The sequence below is a fragment of the Protopterus annectens genome, chromosome 12.part0 (assembly GCF_019279795.1).
Source record: "Protopterus annectens isolate FY-2018-M chromosome 12.part0, PAN1.0, whole genome shotgun sequence".
Taxonomy (NCBI): Eukaryota; Metazoa; Chordata; order Ceratodontiformes; family Protopteridae; genus Protopterus; species Protopterus annectens.
In genome coordinates, this window is record NC_056746.1 from 1439870683 (window position 1) to 1439882084 (window position 11402).

The window sequence follows — 11402 nt, forward strand, 5'->3', positions numbered from 1 at the left end:
GTGCATATCACACCAGTGGCAGCTACAGTAAAACAGGAAACAAACAGTAAACCAGTGTTTTGTACTAGAAACGAAGAAAAAACAGCAACTAGTAAATCAAAAGAAGGCTATACATTTGCCACGCAGGACTAAGTTTATTGAAATAAATGATCCACAATCAGGAAAAAAATAATAAAATAAATGGAGCAAGACACACACGTACTAAGCGCTTTCACCCGTCAAAAATATGGGCATCTTCAGAGTACTGAAAGCTTTGTTCAAATGCACTTCAATTAAATATACTTATTAATTAAACAACACCCCTAATAAAACAATTGGTCAAGCAATAAAGGTAATGTTTACTTCAAGATAGTAGTATATGAAAATACACTTATTATGTGCTTAAATCAACTTAAAAGTGAGTCAGAATGTAGATTTAAATTCTGTACAGAATAATAAACTTATAAAATAAATTCTTCTATTAGTTAAAATCAATAAATAAAATCGATAAGTAAGATTATTTACATAATCAAATGAATAGTAATCATAAATATAATACATTGTTAAAAATACTATAAAAATTAAATAATGAATATGCAATATAATAAATAAACAATGAATATATATATTCTATATAGAAATGATAATCATGTATATAAAAGGAAATAGGAAATGTTTAAAATTACATTAAATACAGTATGACTTGTATTTCAAAATACTTGAAATTGAAATATGTTCATTAATGCCTGGTGCATTACTGGCATTAAGTCTCAACTGCCATAAGCACTCTTTAGCTTCAAGTAAATTCCTATCATCCCCTCCCTTGTTAATGTTATAAGGAATCCTATCAATAACAAAAAATAAAAATCTCTTAAAATCTTTACATTTAAGGCTATGTGTATATAAAGAGTTCATCGTTTTTTTGTTTTTTTATATCTCTGTTGTGCTCCATAATACGATCTCTAAGCTTCCTAATAGTTTTTCCTACATAATATGCAGGACAAGATATGCAAGTAGCCAGACATACCACCATTTTTGTGTTACAATTACAGTAACCTGGGCATTTGATAGATCTGCCATAATTCTGTACCACTGCATAAGGGCCATCATTCAAGTATTTCAAATCCTGCAGAGACCGCATTTACTCATTTTGGACATTTTGTACAACTGATTATTGTTGTTACTCTCCAAATATTCTTTTAGATTTAAGCACATAATAAGTGTATTTTCATATACTACTATCTTGAAGTGAACAGCTTGATTATTACCTTTCTTGCTTGACCAATTGTTTTATTAGGGGTGTTGTTTAATTAATAAGTATATTTAATTGAAGTGAATTTGAACGAAGCTTTCAGTACTCTGTAGATGCCCATATTTTTGACAGGTGAAAGCACTTAGTACGTGTGTGTCTTGCTCCATTTATTTTGTTATTTTTTTCCTGATTGTGGATCATTTATTTCAATAAACTTAGTCCTGCGTGGCAACTGTATAGCCTTCTTTTGATTTACTAGTTGCTGTTTTTTCTTCATTTTATGTGCCATAGCATGCCCAGCAGTGTGATGACCTGTGGCAGGAACTTTGCAGGAGGGTTAATGATGTGGGTGGCCATAACCGCACCTACCAGCAGGTGCGCAGACACTGCACGGACCTGATCCAACATGCAAAACAGCATGCCAATGCAGTCACCAGGGAACAAGGTGGAACAGGTGGTGGGCCACCAACCCAGCCCCCACTCACACCTACCGAGGAGCTACTGGTCAGCCTGGGGACCCCATCAGAACAGCATCCACAAACTCTAGCTGCCATCGTGGAGGTGGGTGTCTCCCAACCACAGAGCCTGGAGTTGCCTGGTAAGTTACTACTGCACATATAAATAGTATATACCATTTAGTCACATGTGTCACTGTACACTATGTAATATAACATCATATGCAAGGTATGTTTACACACATGCTGCATACTATAGTATGCTACCCTTTGTATGCACACATGTGCATACTCCATAGTATATGCTATTGTACTGGTGAATGTGTTAACATGCAAAGTGCACCCTGTAGCTGTCATACAGTCATGGATAATGATCAAACTGCTGTGTCACCCGTATACAGGTACCTCTGGCATGCAGCAGAGACAGCAGTCTGTTGCAGGTGAGACAGTTATCCCACAGATTAATTTGCCATGTGGCCAGTGAACACATGTACACATAATGTATGGTCCAGTCACGATATACAGGTCGCAGCTTTCATCAATCACACTGGCTACACATGTGCAATATATACAAACCAAATGAAACAACAACATGAAACCACAGTAACTGTCATTGCTAGATGTGTGGACAGCTGTCCATACAACGGTGGAGGCGTTGTTCAATGTAGGAATATGTACTATACATCAGAACAACACATGTGGGGTACACAAACAGTAAAACACAGTGAGCTGGGATATGGGCAGCCCACATGATTCACCATTGTGGAATGTGCCCCTGCAATGAGTGCAGACATTGTGATGTGCCAGCTGACATGTCCCAGACATGTAGTGGTCCGGCTGCAACATTGTCACACTATCCCATAAAACATACCCCACATACCAAACATACAACTCTTTGTCTGTATAACCCTGTGGATACTGGAGTATCTGACATCTATGGGTGTATGTCATATGGGACAACACAGACATGTGACATAGATGGCCATCACACACATCTGCCCACACATGTTCACACATGGCCATGGAGGATGGCCAGAGACATGCAGTAACACACAGTAGATGTGATGTGTATGTGTGTACACCCTGTTGCACATTGTCTACACATGATCCAACTATAGCCTTTGCTGAATGGTTATATAGTAGATGTGGAACACTGGACATCCTAACAGCCTGTGCACAGCTTGTGGAGGTGTCACTTAGTTCAACCCCATATGATGTGTTGCACATCACGACTGTGTCACAGCATGAAAGTAGTCACCTGTACAGCTTCCACATACATACACAGACACCACATCAGGCCAGAGACACCGTACATTTCCCTTGCTGCTGTTGGACATCACTGTCAGCCGTGCACCTCATGTGTGTGGTACATAAATGTCATGTGGAACATGGTGTATTGACCAGTCTGCCATGTGTGAACACGGTTGACAGGCAGCTAAGAAATGTTAGCAGTTGTGCAGGGGTGTCATCGGTATGTCTTCTGGTGACCTGTCACACATGTCACAGCATGGTTTAGTGTGTATACACCTCAGCGACGTGGGTCACAATCCACAGTATGTATGTATCATGTATGCACACAGTCATGGCTATGCACTGTATGTGTATTCCACACTGTATAGCAATAGAGACGCCTCATGATTCCATGCAATGGCACTGTGCCTGTACTTCACACTGTATAGCAATATAGACACCTCATACCATCCTTAATGGTCATACACATCTGCTAAAACTGCATTCTATCTGTAGGGCATACAGACAACACTGCAATGTGACACCATTACACCGCTGTACATGTATCAGGACACCATTGTGTCAAACATGTATGCATGTCACTGCACACATCAGCAGATTACATGTCATACTACATGTTAATGTCAAGAACATATGCCTCACATCAGCCATGTGTACTGTTAACCTGTGCTGGTCCACATGGTGTATCACAGGGATGCATGCTTACTACCATGATTGTGTGAAATGCATGGCTTTTGTTATGGCACATGCTTGCTGTTGTGTGCAACCTAGAGATGTAATCTAACTAACACTGTTAATGTCTGAGCTGCATGCCGTCTGCTGTATCACATGCATACTGCATGCCGTCTGCTGTATCACATGCATGCTGCATGCCTTCTGTCATATCACATGCATGACCTTCTGTCATATCACATGCATGGTTGTCTGTGTGTGTCTGTGTGTGTCTGTATTGTAATGTAGAGTCTTTGTTTGCCTTCACAGGTGATGTAGGTACGTTGCCGTCCTGCGGTCCATCTGATGTTAGTGTCCCCACAGACTCTAGCAGTGATGAACATATGCATGAGGTACAGGCAGGGTTGTCAGATGCTGAATCTGTGCCTTTGGTTGCCATCCCACCTATATCCCCCTCTTCCCCACACACAGTTCTCATGCCAGCACATACCCCATCACCAGTGGCCATAGAGGAAGGACAGTTACCATGTGTTAGCTTGGAACAGGAACGTGTGGTGGCTACGGAAGGTGTGTCGTCACACCATGGTGTCAGTGAAATGACCGCAGATGTGCCACACAGGCATATGGCCAGTGCTGCTCGTAGGAGGACCCCTGGCCGACATGCACCTGCTTGACAGAGCGCAACAGCTGGTGTCACCAGACACATGTTTCAGACTATAATGGCGGCACATGCACATGCTGAATGGCGGAACAGAGAAGGGCAGAGACTTCAGAGGGCTGCTATCTGTTCTTTAAATGAAAACATCCAGGCATTGGCAAATGCTCAACAGCAGATTGCTGACGTTTTGGACAGGCGATTGGGTGACATGGTTGGAATCCTTGACCATGGCATGGCAATCCGTGAATGTGAGCTGTCTGTGCTGGAACATCTGGTAGGAGTGAGGTGTAGGCCACGTGGACGTAGGCCAGCTACACCACCTGGTGCAGGTCTACGTGAACGAGCTACCTCACATGCCCACTCCCATAGTGCCGGTAGCAACAGCAGTGCAGCTGGTGCTGTGCTGTCCACACCAGGACACAGCAGGCCACGTGGACGTGGCCCTGGATGTTCCCAGTGGTGACACAGTTCCAGTGGACATGTGTCATCGGACAGTACCCATTCTGTACCTCTGTCTGGTAGTGCCCGTGCAACCCCTGGCAGGCACAGGTCACGTGGCCGTGGCCAGACACAGTGAGCTGTACATCCTGGTCTGTACAATCTGGAGCTGTCAACAATACCCCTGTGTAGGCCAGATACACGGCAGAACTGTGTGCACACATACACGCACACACCAGTAACATCTGTAGGGCACCAACACCCACATGCATAATAACCACACATGTCCAAGTAGATCACAGTCCCTAACCCACACACATGATGTCATCCACTGGTGCAGCCTAGGCCCCTGGCAAACATTATCACCCTGTGCATATGATGATGCCTGTGCCGCATCCCTGTCATCCACACCATCGGTGCAGGGACATGCTCGTATGGTCTGATGCACAGGGTGAACAGAATAGTGAGATAGGTGTATATTACAATTGCTGTGTACCGTTGGCATGCAGCAGGCATACCATGTAGTACAGGATTAGACTGCATTGTTTCATGTTCACAGTATGTGTCTTGGTAACAACAGTCACAGCATGTTGGTAATGATGCCCTGCATCCCTCCTGAAGGTCTAATTGCATGTGCCATTACGTAACAGTGTTTGCGGTTAGAATGCATTGTTTTATGTTCACAGTATGTGTCTTGGTAACAACAGTAACAGCATGTTGGTAATGATGCCCTGCTTCCCTCCTTAAGGTCTAATTGCACGTGCCATTAAGTACCAGTGTTTCCAGTTTCACATGTGTAAATGTGGTGCACTCACAGGCATGGATGGCAATACCAGCATGCTATACGTAGCCTCAACCTCACTGTTATAAAGGCTGACATTCCATAGATCTCTACACACCTACTGATCCAGGAGCATGTGAGCTGTGTACTAGGCTACAGTGGCTAGAGACAGGACATCCATACCAGGTGACATCACAGGTACAGCTACATGGTGCAGGGGGTTTACACAGTGGTCTAGCTGATGTCAAGGGTAGGGGCCAGTTGATAGCATGAGGACTCACTGTGTAGCAGTAAAACACTGTGACATTACAGGATGTGAACACAGACATACACAGACACACACAGTAAGTAACACACCCACACTCATGGGGCCAACGACACTGTAACACACACATGATAGTGTTGAGGTGAGGACCCCTGCCTATGTGGTAATCACCATTGCAGTACTGTGTACCCACATGACGCGACACAGAGAATGAACATGTACAGGTAGTCAGTAATGCGTAAGACTGACGGCATCAACAGGGTAGTAGATTGCATCACCTTGAGGGGTTAGGGGCCCTATCTGTTCTCAATGGTAGCATACATCCTCACTACATGCACCAGACAGCCATGCATACATACACATACACACACTGGAGTCCACACATGTCATACACATACAGATAGCTAACGTGTGTGATACACACACCACCCCTGCCTATGTCTTGCTGTCGACACTGCAGTATGTACAGATCTCTACAACAGTGTACAGGGGTGTGTAACAATTGGGATGTATTCCCCACCATACGTGGCATATATGTTAGTAAACTGTGCTCCCATTTCTACACCTTCTTTACCGAATCCATAGCTAAGCTAACCAAAACATTCCCAAATAAGAATCCACCTAACTCCCACCACACAACACCCAACAACCCTAATAACAATCCCCTAAATTTCCATCTCAAACCTGTATCCACCATTTTTATAAAAAAGCTTTTATCCAAATTAAAGCCTTGCTCAAATGCTCCAGACAACATACCCTCCTCCTTCCTCAAATGTGCAGCTGAAGGTATTGCTCTCCCAATCAGTATCTTGATTAATAGATCCTTAAATGAATCATATGTGCCCAAACTCTGGCGTTCAGCCTACATTCTTCCTCTACACAAAGGAGGCAAAACACCTCTATTTCTAACTTTGCCCCATTGCCCTCCTCTCACCAATATCTAAAATCCTAGAAAAATGTGTCCACCACCAACTTATGCCTTACCTAATTCAGAATCACCTTCTAACTCTAACCCAGCACGGCTTCCGTCCTGTCCACAGTACCATAACTGCCCTACTATCCTTCCTAGAAACTGTCAATCTAGCTCGAGACTCTGGACTCTTTGTATCCACAGTACTGCTAGATCTTTCTAAAGCCTTCAACACCATCTCCCATACACACCTTCTCCTTCCTCTTGCCAACTTTAATCTCTCCCTAATACTCTATCCTGGTTCTCCAGCTACCTATCTGACAGATCTCAAGCTGTCAAATGGAAGAACTCCTCCTCTTCCTTCTTGCCTACACCCACTGGCATTCCTCAAGGATCCATCCTCGGACCCATGCTTTTCAACATCTTTATAAATAACCTTCACACCATCATCCCTGACACTTCAGTCATCCAATACGCTGATAACTCTACCTTGGTCTGTGCCGCCCCCAACATTCCTGAACTACTGACTAAAACTCAAATAGCATTCTCCACTACAGAGAACTGGATGCACCAAAACCACCTTTCCCTCAACTCCAATAAATCTAAAATAATAATTTTTCTCCCCTCCAAGGCTTCCTCCTTTGACAAAAACACTTTCAATGTCCTAAGCCAATCAAACACTGCTATAGAAGTAGTCCCCTCTGCAAAACTCCTTGGCATTACCTTAGACGAACACCTCAAATTCGATCTTCACATTCAACACAACATAAAGAAAACCCACCAAAAGCTAGGTATGCTTTATAGGAACAATCAATTTCTTTCCAACTCCTCTAGGCACACCCTGGCAATCACCCTACCTCCTACCTTCTCTTCTATATGGAGCCCCTCTACTAACCAATCTGTCCACTTCCAACACCTCTAAACTTGAAGCTTGCTATAATAAGATCTCCAAATTTGCCACTAAATCCAAAACATCAACTCACCACTGCCTCTGCCTTCAATCTCTGAATTGGTTAGAACTCCCTAACCACCTAGACTATCTCCAACTAACCTGCGCTCACAAATTAATATTCTCCCCTGATAAATGCCCAGCCTTAAAGAACATTCTTCCCCCTTACATCCCAAACAGATCTCTGAGATCTGAACACCAAAACCTAATCTCCATTCACAAACCCAAACGTCCCGCCGGCCAGCTTCTACTTTCCTTCTCTCTGGGTAAAAAATGGAACTCTCTCCCTCCTTCTCTTAGGACTATACCTAACACTGAATCCTTCAAAAACCAACTCTTCCTACACCTATCTTCCAAATGGAAATGCTACTGCTTTCACCCTACATAACTCTACACACTAAGCTCTCCATCCTCCTGCTCTACTTTACTCTTAACCTTATTCTAATTTCTCTAAAGAACCTGAACTAGCTGACTTTAAATAAACTCCAAGCTTGTAAATATTGTGAATTTCCTAAGAGTAACAAAAAAAAAAAAAAATTGTGTTTTGCTTTTTTAAATTGTCTCATGATGTATATTACGCTTGCTATTTTTTTTTGAATGTATGAATCTTACTCTTGTATTTCATGTCATTCATTATGTAACCTTCTTTGTATTTTGTAACCTTTATTGTACTGTATTGCGCATGGAGCTTTTCTCCCCGGGCCTCCACTGAAAATGGGCACTTCTTGGCCCAGTGGACTTCCCCGGTAATCAAACTGAAAATAAATAAATAAATAAATAATGTTTATCTTGGCCAGTAATTATCTTATTTTGTCAATTTTCCTAACTTCAAATGTTTCCTAAAGGCTACTTAACACAATGCAATGTGTATCCACTGCCTGGTACTAATGAGAAAATGGTCATACAAATAGAGCACCATTAAAATCTGTAATAAGTTTATACACAATGTTAGAAATTATGTGTTTTTTGAATAGTGGACTAAAATAAAGAGCACATAAAAATTTCCCTTTGACTAAAACAATCTTCACACTTAAATTATTTTCAGACAAGAACCATGAAACATTGTACATTGTCCTTTAAAGAAATTTTATAGCAAAGCATTATATTTGATATAGCTAAACAAAGATTTAACACAGCTGTGTACATTAAAACATGAATATCTTTAGTCATATGTTGGTATTTATTTCAAATGGAAAATGAAATAAAAAAAGAATCATAATATGTATGCATTCCACTGTACTTAATCAGCCTGTAACAAGTAAAGCAAACAATTTTAGACAAATAATGACTATAAAATTAATAATCCATCCATTCATCCACAACCCCATTTCACATATTTGCACATGGGGTTGGGGTGTCACTTCAACATTGGCAATATCTAGAGTTATGTCAATAAGAATTAATAAAAAATGTATTAATATTTTATTAATTACAAGATTAACATTTTTAACATAATATTTAAGGCATATTATTTTATTTATTTGACATTTGTTTACGAGGAAGATCCGACTGGGCAGATGCCAGTTTTCACGGAGGCCCAGGAGAAAAGATTCAATGTAAACTAAACAGACAATACATTATACACAAAGTACAGTAGCTGGAAGTTCCAAGGAACACACAATATATGTAAAAGTAGTTAAAATACATATTTGTAGACAAGCATTTACATACAATGGATAATACAAACTTGCTAAGAGTTGTATATGTTAGGTTTACATGATCTAGGTAGATATGACATTTGTTGTATATCAATAAACATTGTCTAAGGCCTAGCTGAAGAGCTAAGGTTGTTGACCAATTACTGCACAGAACAAAGGAAAGGAGAAATAGTAGGAACATGGGAGGAGAGTAAGTGGAGAAAGCAGAGACTCAAGCGAAAGATATTGGAGAAGGCTGGGCATGAAGTATTAAGTGAGATGGGTTAGGACTACATATGAAAGAAAAGAGTATGTAGGCATGAGGGAAAGGAAAGTGAGGTATGGTGAGTAAAGGGGGTACAGTGTTACGTTGATATACTGATGAGGAATGCAAATTAATTTGAAAGGGAAAGGAGAGGGGTGAAGAGCAGTTACACAGGAGTGATAGAAAAGAATAGGATACAGAGTACGCTAACGCTAAGTACATAAAAATCTACACAGGAGGCATCCTAGTATTCGTGTGAAGGCTACAGTACAAGAATGATGATAATCAGCCAGGAGAAGAGCATGAGTAAAGCCAGGAGTCAGTTAAGTGGGTCTTGAGTAGTTTTTTTTGAACTGTGAGGGGTTTGCAGTAGTTAGGATGTGTTGAGGAATAGAATTCCAAGTCCTGGAGATACAGCTGGAGTAGAGGGAATCCTCAGAGTTGTTATTAGATTTTGTAGCTTGTACTAGAAATTTGTCAAATCTCAGGTTTCTTTTATTAGAGTAGGGGTTAATGTAGGTTTTAAAGTGCTGGACACTTGTCAGGTTTGTATATCACGCTATAGCAGTTGTAAGTTGAAGGTTAGGAGATTAGGTAGTTCTAACCAGTTCTAACCAGTTGAGCTGACACAGAGCACTGCAGTGGTGGGATCTGTATGGGGAGTTTATGGCAAATCTGGCAATCTTATTGTAGTAGGCTTCTAGTTTGCTAAATCTGTTTTCTTCAGGTTGGTGAAGATAAAAGAGGTGTAAAGTAGGGTAGAGAGTAGGTGGGAACTGGTAATAGATTGTCTAGTGGAGTTGGTGAGGTATCTTTGATTATATATAGAGAACCTAGTTTTATGTGAACCTTGTTAATGATTAGAGATAGATGTTTATTGAATTTCATGTTACTATCAATTGTGACACCAAGTAGCTTTGTTTCAGATACAGTATCTATCTTGGTGTTGTTGGATGAATACATAAGAAAGGAGAATAGGCAGTCGGGGCATTTGTTATTCATTTTTTAGTTTTATTGGGATTAAGGATTAATTGAGAGTCAGAGAGCCAAGATTCTACAGCTGAGAAGGAAGGTTGGTTTATTTCTTGGAGTTGAGGAAGGGAGGGTGCAGCACAGATGAGTGTGGAATAATCTCGATATTGTATGATAGTGGCGAGTTGGGTGGCAATATGGAGTTTATTGCTGAAGACAATGAAAAGGAGTGGACCTAGGATTGAGCCCTGTGGAACACCCATGGTGACAGGTAACAGAGCAGAGAAATCGCGGTGCCATTTAATAGCTTGTTGTCAGATAGGTAGCTATGAAACCATACAAAGGCAACTTGGCTTTGGCTTTGTTTTTACACAACTCTAAGCAACAGTAATTTCAAAAATGTGAAAAAAAAATGACAAAAAATATATATATTTTTAAATTCTACTCAGCAGCAAAAAAAAAAAATCCATTAACTGCTTGACTCTGTTCCTTCAGTGCTTCAGAATGTGCATATCTATCTATGTATAAAAAGACACACACACAAACACACACACACACACACACACACACACACACACACACACACACACACACACACACACCAATATATGTACAGTCCCTTTAATTCAAAGAATTTCACTCTGCCTGCACTATTTGCCCAAGATAGGGTACTCAATTAGTGTGATGGACAGAAATTCCGAATCACAGATGTGGTAACACTGCACTAAAAAATACCTCATTAGCAGCTCAATACCAGGTCATTGAATAAAACACTGTGATGTCAGACCTGATCCTTTTAGTATTCTGCCTGGCAGTCTAAGCACTGCGTTAGCAAAGCTTCCCCCTGCATGCAAACAAACACAAAGTCAGACACGCATGCAAACAAACTCGTAGTCAGACACACATGCAAACAAATGC